This window comes from Chenopodium quinoa, unplaced genomic scaffold (assembly GCF_001683475.1).
Source record: "Chenopodium quinoa cultivar QQ74 unplaced genomic scaffold, ASM168347v1, whole genome shotgun sequence".
Classification (NCBI taxonomy): domain Eukaryota; kingdom Viridiplantae; phylum Streptophyta; class Magnoliopsida; order Caryophyllales; family Amaranthaceae; genus Chenopodium; species Chenopodium quinoa.
The window spans coordinates 372,933-382,733 of NW_018743623.1; the positions used below are offsets into that span (position 1 = coordinate 372,933).

General features: G+C 38.5%; 1 long non-coding RNA gene across 2 annotated transcripts; it reads left to right on the forward strand.

Moving 5' to 3' along the window:
• Positions 1–3,914: 3,914 nt before the first annotated feature.
• Positions 3,915–7,774, forward strand: LOC110683172. 2 transcript variants are annotated; one of them, XR_002503570.1, is made up of 7 exons: positions 3,915–4,692; positions 4,806–4,957; positions 5,101–5,184; positions 5,296–5,358; positions 5,455–5,759; positions 6,533–6,660; positions 7,520–7,774. It is a non-coding gene; the product is annotated as an uncharacterized LOC110683172 (long non-coding RNA). The 2 variants fall into 2 exon arrangements; XR_002503569.1 differs by having other exon boundaries at positions 3,915–4,641.
• Positions 7,775–9,801: the final 2,027 nt, after the last annotated feature.

A 9,801-nucleotide genomic window follows, 5' to 3' on the forward strand; every position in this document is an offset into this window, starting at 1 on the left:
TGCCTTAATTTCCCAACAAGTTGATCCAACTATTAAAATAAAGATGACCAATTTAAAACACTTTTATTGCCTCAATTAATGACTCATATTATTTTATACACACTTACATAATATTTGCATAATTAATTTCTTTTAAAATGAAATGAATCATTTTAATTTATAAAAATAAATAGAATAAATAATTTATATATATAATATTATAAAAAATACAGAGTATTACAGGTTTTTACCAAAGTCTCAAAATTTTCAAAAGTTCAAAAAGCAATAAAAGTGTGCAAAAGGGCAAGTGTTCTAATGTCTTTGATATGAACACGTCTCAGATTGAGTCTCTTATCAAGTGCCCGGCACCATGCCTGAGAAACATGAATGCCAAGTGAGTGATAAACCACATGATCAGGATTGCCCACATTTATCCAAAGAAGTAATACAAATCTCAAATGCAAAAAAAAAAAAAAAAAAAACAAAAAAACAAGTGCAAAAGTAAGAAATCTCAAGCATACAAATACCAAGATTCAAATGCAAGGTTGCATACCATGGGGGCTTATTTTTGGTCTTGAGCTTTTATCCCTTCTTCTTCAACCTTTAGCATAACCTCGTTACAACCCTTGAAAGAACTCCTTGAGGTGTACACATACTTGTGTGAGGATCGGCTAGAGCTACGTTCAGCCTGATTCCTAACGGATACGTAACGTTCGGCCTGATTCCTAACGGATACGTAGGCAATCTCACATTTGGGTGCGGTCGTAATAATTATGCATTCACTCATATTCACGCATGATCATATCAAGGGAACTCCAATGCTCATCCCTATCAATTTAGAGCTAGACTTAGGGGCTTGATCCCTACTTCATTAGCCTACCCAGCCTAAGAGTCACCATCATTTGGCTCTTCTCAAAATATTTTCTCCACACCCTTAGCCTTTGTAGCCTAACTTTAGCGTCACTTTCACATACATCACAAATACATAGCCAAATTATCCTTCCCTTAGGAACCTTTTGACATGAAATCTTGATATAACCCCGGGCATGCCTTGTCATCTTAGAATCACTCATTATCATAATCATCATCGCGTCACAAAGTATGAAGTAATTAGCCTCTGAGCCTAAGTTACCCAAATACTTTCATTATCGAATCATCAATTGAGATAGTCTAGGATGCTACAATCCTTGCACCATGAGATACAACTATTAATACATACACTTGATTAAGCTCATTCAACACGCATTATTACTCGATTCATTCTTTTCATCTCTTTTTCCTATTGGGAAAGTTCAAAAACTTCTATTTTCACCAACAATTTACCTCTTTTCATTTTTCACGTCGTTCTTTTTGGGACAAAGTCGGTACCCTCCATAAAAATGACAATTTTTTTTTGCTTTTCTGCATTTTCGAGTTGCACGAGCACAATCACAACATAATGCACACACAAGCCATGAACTTTGAGTCATGTCGTGTCACCACATCGAGTTGAGCCTACACTCTACACACATGAGTTCGCACACACGAGTCATGTCGTGTCAAAACACATCGAGTCGAGTTGAGTACATTGAACCATACACAACGAGTCAAGCACACCAAGTCTTGGGTCAACTCTAACAAAACCACCAGCAAAGTCCTTTGGTAATATTTGATTTTACAGGATACACCAATTCATTGAAGGTTCTGTTTGCAGCCAATAGAACACTCTCACCAATTCGTCACTATTCATCGAAGCTTTTGTTCGCAACCAATCGAACACTCTCACCCTTCGTCACCTATTCATCGAAGCTTCTGTTCGGAGTTAATTGATCAATCTTGCCATTTATCCTTTTCAAATCTCTTATGTTCAGAGACGCGTGGACATTCTTTCCTAAGCTCCTTTTGTTCAGGGAAGTGTGGACATTCTATTCAAATCTCTTTTGTTCGGAGATGCGTGGACATTCCTTCAAAGCTCTTTTGTTCAGAGACGCTTGGGCATTCCACTCAAAGCTCTTATGTTTAGAGACGCGTAGACATTCCTTTCAAAGCTCTTTGTTCATAGACGCGTGGACATTCCTTTCAAAGCTCTTTGTTCAGAGACGCATGGACATTTCTTTCAAAGCTCTTTTATTCAGAGACGCGTGGACATTCCACTCAAAGCTCTTATGTTTAGAGACGCCTGAACATTCCTTTCAAATCTCTTTGTTGAGAGACGCGTGGACGTTCCTTTCAAAGCTCTTTGTTCAGAGACGCGTGGACATTTCTTTCAAAGCTCTTTTATTTAGAGACGCGTGGACATTCCCTTCAAAAGCTCTCGTGTTCAGAGACGCACGAATACATTTTAGATTGACAGTGCTCCCTAAGAATGAGGAGGTTGTCACCAGATTCAAGAAGACAACTCAAAGCGAAGTGGTCTTCGACAGCGCTCCCTGAGAATGTGGAGCTTATCAAATTGAGTTAACAAGATGTCACCCAAAGACGTGTGCTCGGCAATCCCAGATACGCGTTTCTCTCCCCTTAACTCCTTTATTTGTAGAACTGACACTTTATGCAGGTATTGGCGTTAAAAAGGATGATTTAGGATCGCAGAATGTTCTGAATCATTCTTCGTCCCAATCGACTTACTTTGACTTTTGTTTTCGAAACTTACGTTTCTCCAAACTCAGTTAAAGTGGGGGCTTCTTTAGACACCTAATTGTGTCTCCCCAAAAACCAAACCCAGTGATGAGTACCTTTCACGTTTTGATTGACGAGTCCGATAAAGAGTTGATGAGTCTCGAAAAGTTTTCTTAAGCCTTGACCATATTTCTAATCTTACCTAAAGTGTTTGAACCCAAAATCATCCATTTCGTGTCCCTAAAATCATTCATTTCGTGCCCAAATTATATAAACATCCACGCCTGATTATTTTGGCCATTTTTTCAATCCAATTATTTCTTAGTTGGATGGGGCTTGAAAAGTGATTTCCAACGACATATTATAAGCCCAAATCCGACTTAAACGAATAAGTTATGGCCAAAATAATAAACCGAGTCTAAACCGAGCCTAGGTCCACCTTAGCTACGACCCAATGGTTATATGGAGTCCAATTACTTTATTTAGGCCCTATGTGATCATACTCCCAATCCTAAATCAATTAGGAACTTCTAGAATTCTCTAGAAGGTTCTAAATTATCCTTCCCAAAAAGATAAAGATCAAAGAGTTCGAGATTGAATAAAACTTCTCATATGATAGTCCTTATCCCATTCAAATTCAAAGACGTTCGGATATCATAATTTCATTAGAAATCAAACTCCGTACAGCTTGAATCCTCTAAAACCATCGCGCAGCACCATAACGGATGCGCCACATCAGCAGTGTCGCGGCTCGACAGAAGCCAACGTGGCGCGACAACCCTGTCGCGCCGCATCAAAAGGTGTTTTCCTTCCTTTCAAATTCTGATCCTTTTGGATCGTCGAGACTCTCATTTTTCCTTATAAATAGAGGTTGTTTTCCCCGTTCCAGATCATGGACGATAACCATCATAATCCTGAGCAACAATGATGAGTGACATTTATGTCACTCTTAGGGTAGTGTTTTTTTACTTTGTTTTAGTTTGTCTTAGGTTGTTTTATAATTGTTTTGTTCAAATAATGCGTGCATTCATGTCTCAATGTGTTTTTGATGAAATAACGAATGTGCTTGAATTCTTGCCTTTATTGTGTGTTCACAGTGTTGCCCCTACCTTATTGCTTCCCCTGGTGTTTTTGTTTAGGTACTTGAAGCCAAGAATTGCAAACACTAATAGAAAAAATGAAATAGGCACCGTAAAATGCGCACCGGTTTTTAAAAACCGGTGCGAAAAAAAATAGGCGGGATTGAGGGGAAAACTTTTCGCACCGGTTCGGTTCGAACCGGTGCGAAATCTATTGTAAAAAAAAAACCCCGGCCATTTTTATCTTCTTTCTTTAATTTCTCTTTCCTCGATCTCTCCTCTCTCATCTGCCTCTCTCTCCTCAAACAAACCCTAATCAACAAAGGAATCGGGAAGTAGACGAAGATGAAGACCTAGGTTGAACGTCGTTCTTGGCCTAAATTCGGTGATGCTGTTCATGAAGAAATCGGAGCTCATCAAACTATGGTTTCTACTGAAGAAATCGGCCTTGAACGACCTGCTGCTCCTGGTTTGCTTAGATTTCGCTTCCTTTTGGTTTGGATTTTTTTTTTATTTATTTTTTTTTTATCTTCGTTGCGATCGATGAATTGTTGGTTGATTTTGTTGTTGTTGGTTGATTATGTCGAATCTGGCTGTGTTATTCATGTGTTATTGGATTGATTTTTAATGGATTTACCCGTGAATTTGTTCTATGTTTGAGTGATTTTTGCCAATTGAGGTTAATTGGAAGAAATTAAGGGTTTCCTGATTTCTCGAGGCTATTTCTGGAATTTTGGGGGAATTGGAGATGGATAGGGGTCGCGGTGGTGGTTTCGTGGGTGCGGTGGTGGGTGTGGTGGTTGCGGTGGTGGTTGCGGTGGTGGTTGCGGTGGTGGTTGCGGTGGTGGTTGCGGTGTTGTTAGGTTGTTTCGGTGTTGCTGGGTGGTAGGGGTGGGTGGTTTTAAGAATGGGAGGAGGATTCACAGTGTTGCATTTGGTGCGACCGTTTCTTTCGTTTCTTCCTGAGGTGCGAACAGCAGATAGGAAGGTACCCTTCTAAGGTGCAATGTGGTGTAGTGTTTGTAGCACGATTTGCACAGTATGCCTTATGGATTTCCTTTTAAATTTGAAAGACTGTTCTCTTTATCAAATTATGTGATAGAAAAATGTGTTTGATGTACTGATAATTGCGTGTGATTCTGCTGACATTAGGCATATATGGTGCTATGGCTCTTGCTGGGAGGTTCATATGCTCACTTTCCGGAATAGACAGCTCTGGAGGTTTCCAACCATCATTTGATGCCATTATTTAAGGACTTGGATATGCTACTCCTCCCATTATGGCTCTTCTATTTATATTAGATGTATGTCTTATGACTTTCCCTATGAATGAGGCTGAGGCTATATGTTACTTTCTATATATAATCGTTGGCTTCGATGTTTGTATTTTTGTCATGTTCACCTTTTCTTCATTCAATTTCCTAATGGCTTATGTAACTGGCTATAGGACGTATCACCCCATGCTTGTGCGATAAGGGATGTGGAGGATGAGGAACTACGAAGCTTCTTCTATGGAATGTCACCATGGCAGGTATATGATTTAGCACCTTTTAGAATTAGAAGACTTGCTAAATTAAGATAACATGTGTTATTGTGATTAAAACTGTTGGAAGTTTTGACTAATATTTCATCAATTTTGCAGTTTATACTCATTGTTGCAGCAAGCTCAGTAGGTGAGGAACTCTTCTATAGAGCTGCTGTCCAGGTGAGTATTTGTCTTCAACCATTTTGGATTTCTAGGGGGAAATGTGTGCATATTATCATGCTAGCTATGCTCTTATCTTTCGTGGAACTATTGCAGGTGTTATTTTTGTTTATAACATCTCTCAAAAGAGGACAAAATTAAGCCTACAGAAATGGGCTGCTAAGGTCACTGCAAATGGGACTTTCTTAGCACCTCTGGCATCTGGTGGGCCTTATGGGCTTCCTGTTCCCTATATTGTAATCAGCAACGAAGCAGATTTCACAGTAAAGGAGAGTGAAAGAGGCAGTAGTGGTAATCTTGTTGATGTGGCTAGGCAATGGGCTGAGAAGCAAGGTCTACTTTCATCTAGTGAAGACCTTCCAATGACTGCAAGTTTTCCCGGAAATTTAGCCCATATTGCTGTAAGTATTCAAAGTTTCAAACTTTGGCCTATATTTGCTCGTACTGGAATTTCCTCTTTTATGTAATAAGCTGTTTCTACTTTCACTTAACATGAGGGGAGGGATCCTGGGAAAAAGTGTGATTCTTATTTCACGAATGAATATATAATGCATATGTAGCGAAAGCTATATCAGGGTACAAGATGCCTGCATTACCTAGGGTTCAAAATGTCTCCTACCCCAAAAACAGAATTTATAAAAACTGCATGCTTCTCTAGTGAAAGCTAAATGCTATAAATTGAAATTTTTGGAGGGAAAGTTAGGAAGTTGCATAACAAAATTCTCTAGTAGCTTGTAGGAAAAGACAGCTAGTAAGGGAAAACTTTATTTATAAAGCTAACTAAAGAGAGATTACCATGCTGAATATTGTGAATTTTAGAGAGAGTTTCTTGGGAGAAAATTCACCTCTCGAAAGTGGAATTATCTTATATTTGGCTGTAACTTCCAGTTTTTAATCATCAAACTCCCCCTTCTTGCTTTATTGTATTTACATAGGGTGCCAAAGAGGGTAAATTTGATAAGGAGGCTCTGATGAAGTTTTTTCATTTGGTAACCTTGAACATTATCTCCATTTTGGTCTGATCATGCTGTCCTTGGGTTTCTTTTTCTCTATTCCCTTCTGCGTTTTCCACTCTACAATCATAACTAATGTAAGTAGTGTGAACTTGTGAATGACTGAAGGCTAACATTGACAAGTTTTCTTTTTTCCTTTTTTTTTTTTTTTTTTTTTTCAGTTGATCAGGTGGAGGTATTTTGCTGATGAAATACCTGCACCATCTCCTTGGGGTCTTACATCGCAAAGAACTAGTCTGCATTCAACTGAAATCTCAAGTGATGACGATATTTTGCACCCATCTGCAAGGTTTGTTTCATGCTTTCCTTTTTAATCACTGCACTTCTTGTTTTTTCCACCTTGAAAGGAACAAAACTGGTTTGACGGAGATTGCCAAGTCATATAACTTTCTATGAAATGTGATCTCTCTTCGAGGGTATACTTTATTTGATGAGGTTTTAATTTAACCTGACAATAAATTCCAAATAACTAACTGGTTCAGTTTTTGAAGTTTTTCCATTGAATTTGATGAGGTTTTATGAGTTTAGGGTTACTGGAAGGGGTAAAAAGGTACACATGTGGGTTTATATTAGCCAAATTCCTTAAAAACAGTAAAGTTCCCCTTTTCAATTATATTTTTGATGTTTTCATCATTTGCTAAATATTTCAGTTGCTGGTTGATTCTTGGTACATACATTGTCTACATCATCATGTAGTTTCATTGGCTTTATATTTGAAGAAAGTTTGTGGCAGGGGGACTTTAATGAAAGGAAGCTAATGTACTGTTCTTATTTATACTCATTGATTTACTAACATGGAGTTCTTTTTGCAGTGTGTAAGATATACTATGTCATTATGTGGCATATGCTTGTTTTCTGATTTTCTTAGGGCATTAGCACCACACATTGTAATCTAAGTTGACATTTAGTATATTAAATTGAAACATTCCCTGTTTGATATTGTTAGTTAAATCCTTAAGACATTTGTATCCTCTTTGTAATCTTTAATCTCGTGATGTAAATTGCAGGCTGAGCAACAATCTGTACAATCATCTCGTAATCCATAGGGATATGCTTTTGACAAATATTGCCAATTCAATCGTCTCTGCTTTCATTGATTTCAACCTTTTTGAATTGATCATATAACCATTTGTCTATTGGATTTGCAGGAGCATTGGATTATGAGGATGAGGCTGAAAAAAGAAGCTAGTTGATATTCTAAGCTCTTTCTTGCTCTTCACTGTAGAAGTACGCTGCTTAGCAACTCTCTGTAGCTTTTAGGCATGATTAATTTTCATGTCCTGAATTGTTTATGGCTTGTTCATTAGGGTTCTCCATGATGCTTTATTTTGTTAGTTCCCTCATGCATGAGACTATGAGTTTTGTAAGTTTAGGTTGACGTAAACTATATGTTTTTTTTTTAATTTTTTTTCTTCAGTTTTTTAAAATGTAATATTACAAGTTATTAAAGAAAATATATGTGTTTTATGTATATTATGATTATATATAAGTATTTGGTACAATTTAAGTGAAAAATATGCAAAAAAAAAAAAAAAAAAAAAAAAAATTATTTTTTTGGGGCATTTATGGCACCGGTTTTGAGCAAGAACCGGTGCTAAAAGTTTTTTTATTATTTTTTTGGGCCATTTTTGGCACCGGTTCACAGCAAGAATCGGTGCTAAAAGTTTTTTTTTTTTGATTTTTTTGGGCCATTTTTCGCACCGATTCACAGCAAGAACCAGTGCGAAATCTAAGTTTTCGCACCGGTGCGAAATCTAAGTTTTCGCACCGGTGCGAAATCTTTTGGTTTTTGGCATCCCTCAAATAAGGACCGGTTCAAAACCGGTGCAAAATGGCGGTTTTTAACCGGTGCCCATATGTATTTTTCGCCTAGTGAAAGAAGAATCCAAGGAAGCACGAGAGATGATTCGAAAAAAGCAAGGTGCGCGGGCGCGCAAACCTGTGTGTGGGCGCACACAGTGGGCACAAATGAAGAACGAAGGCAGAACCTTCGTGCGGGCTGTGCGCGGGCGCGCAGCACCATACGCGGGCACGCAACCCAGCAGCACGGGCGCTCACCCATACAACAAGCCGCGCAAACCCACAAAAGAGTGGGCGCGCAGCTTTGTGAGCGGCCGCACAGACCACTGTGCGTGGGCACGCACTGGACCCCTGTTCGGCTTATTTCCGTGGCTTTATAAATACGCGAGGCTTGTTTTTTACGGGCATCAATTAGACGTCTTCTATTCATTTTAGATCTTTTTCTCTAGTTTTAGGAGAGCTTCTCTCTCTAGGTTTAGCTTAGGATTAGAGTAGTTTAGAGAGAGAAAGTGAGAGTTTCATCATTGTTGAGCTTGGATTTTGAAGAGGAAAATTGATCATCTTGCTTGTAGATATTCACCATCAATCACTGAGCAATTCTTACCTTCTCTTCTCTATTATTATTGCTTTATTTTGATTTTGCTTTGTTGATTGCTTGTTAATCATGCTTTTACTTGTTGATTTGTCGATTAGCATGTTGATTGCTACGATTATGGAGTAATCTTTTTTGCTAAGGTTTAGGGGATGGTATAATTGAAGCTTAAGCATGTTTTATCTATAGGATTTGGTTTGATCATGAATAATGTCTTTGTATGTTTGATATTGTTCAATTTGCTTGCAAAATGCATGTTGTTTGTGAATTGAAGGTGAATTGATGCTTGATGATGCTATAGCAGACCTTGCTAGATTCATTTTTGTCGACTGTGCTTGATTGTACCTCTTAGTATATGGTTCTAGTGCGATAGCATAAAGGATATGTTAGGAGAAACCTTTTGACCCCGATAGGTGGCTAGATTGGACCTTAATTCGGCATTCAAATATACTTAGTTTGTGATCACTCCAATTTCATACCTATGCTTGATGTTGGGTTTCGTAGAGTCCGACTCTACGTGGAAGAGAAACCCGCCCAAGACCCGCCCACTAATTAAGGAAACTAAGCATGCAATCACATATTAAACATCAATTAAGAGAGAGAAGGAAAAGACATTCATACCCTTGGGGCGTGCTTCGCTTGATCCCGAGCTCTTACTTCAAAACCAAAACCCGGCAAATGCGAAGGTCTCCAACAGCTCGTACCCACGAACCCGACCCGAACGGTCCTAGTCCCGAAGGTTAGTTGGGACTTGACCAATAAAAACTAGAGTTTTATGAACTTAAGGTTTTCTCACTTTTCTAAGGAGATGCCTTTTTAGTTCCACTCAAGTGTTCTTCCCAAATCCCAAAACATGGGTATTTATAGGGAAATGAACCTTGATTTCCCATTCTTAATCAATGTGGGAGATTTGCAATTTCCCTATTTTATTTTAATCAAACCAAAATAAAATTGCAATTCAATCGACAAGTTACAAGTGATAATGGGAGGAGAGGAAGAAGGTGAGGACCACCAAGGGAGGGGACCAACCCACCTTGC